Raw genomic sequence first — 1,507 nt, forward strand, 5'->3', positions numbered from 1 at the left:
GACGGCACCTTCCTCACTGCCAGTCTTGCCTCATTCCACGCCGCTGCACGGGCGAACCACAGAAGCGACTCACGCGCATGGCAGTAGCGCTGACGCACCAAGTAGCAAAAGTGCTTACCCAGCACAGCAGCGCCCTTCACCTGCACGCCACACAGCGGTCAGTAGTCTGAGTCAGTCCATGACAGGAGGACCCTGACTTCTGTGAGAGCCCCAGCTCATGCTCTCGGGGATACAGTGCGCCGAGTCTCCGGCAGTGCATGCGGCACTCAATTGACGACCTGTCCAGGCTGTGACACCCGCACGACTTCGGCTGCCCTAGCATTGTGCTGCAGGGCAGCCTAGGTCATTAGTGCAACCGCCACTGAGGAGGTCCCATTACCTTCTTGTTCCTCACCTGTTTGGTCGTCTCGCTATTTCCCATCCCGTCAGCAACAAGCGGTACGTAGCGACCTTGCCTCCAGGCTCATCCGGGAGCCTGGTGAGCGACCGCACCTCTCCAACACTCCAGAACTAAGACACACTATAGTCCCCCTTGGACGGCACCTTCCTCTCTGCCAGTCTTGCCTCATTCCACGCCGCTGCACGGGCGAGCCGCAGAGCGACTCACGCGCATGGCAGTAGCGCTGACGCACCAAGTAGCAAAAGTGCTTACCCAGCACAGCAGCGCCCTTCACCTGCACGCCACACAGCGGTCAGTAGTCTGAGTCAGTCCATGACAGGAGGACCCTGACTTCTGTGAGAGCCCCAGCTCATGCTCTCGGGGATACAGTGCGCCGAGTCTCCGGCAGTGCATGCGGCACTCAATTGACGACCTGTCCAGGCTGTGACACCCGCACGACTTCGGCTGCCCTAGCATTGTGCTGCAGGGCAGCCTAGGTCATTAGTGCAACCGCCACTGAGGAGGTCCCATTACCTTCTTGTTCCTCACCTGTTTGGTCGTCTCGCTATTTCCCATCCCGTCAGCAACAAGCGGTACGTAGCGACCTTGCCTCCAGGCTCATCCGGGAGCCTGGTGAGCGACCGCACCTCTCCAACACTCCAGAACTAAGACACACTATAGTCCCCCTTGGACGGCACCTTCCTCTCTGCCAGTCTTGCCTCATTCCACGCCGCTGCACGGGCGAGCCGCAGAGCGACTCACGCGCATGGCAGTAGCGCTGACGCACCAAGTAGCAAAAGTGCTTACCCAGCACAGCAGCGCCCTTCACCTGCACGCCACACAGCGGTCAGTAGTCTGAGTCAGTTCGTGACAGGAGGACCCTGACTTCTGTGAGAGCCCCAGCTCATGCTCTCGGGGATACAGTGCGCCGAGTCTCCGGCAGTGCATGCGGCACTCAAATTGACGACCTTTCCAGGCTGTGACACCCGTACGACTTCGGCTGCCCTAACATTGTGCTGCAGGGCAGCCTAGGTCATTAGTGCGACCGCCACTGAGGAGGTCCCATTCCCTTCTTGTTCCTCACCTGTTTGGTCGTCTCGCTATTTCCCATCCCGTCAGCAACAAGCG

The sequence above is a fragment of the Poecilia mexicana genome, unplaced genomic scaffold (genome assembly GCF_051168715.1).
Source record: "Poecilia mexicana isolate PSO_F unplaced genomic scaffold, ASM5116871v1 scaffold_22, whole genome shotgun sequence".
Classification (NCBI taxonomy): domain Eukaryota; kingdom Metazoa; phylum Chordata; class Actinopteri; order Cyprinodontiformes; family Poeciliidae; genus Poecilia; species Poecilia mexicana.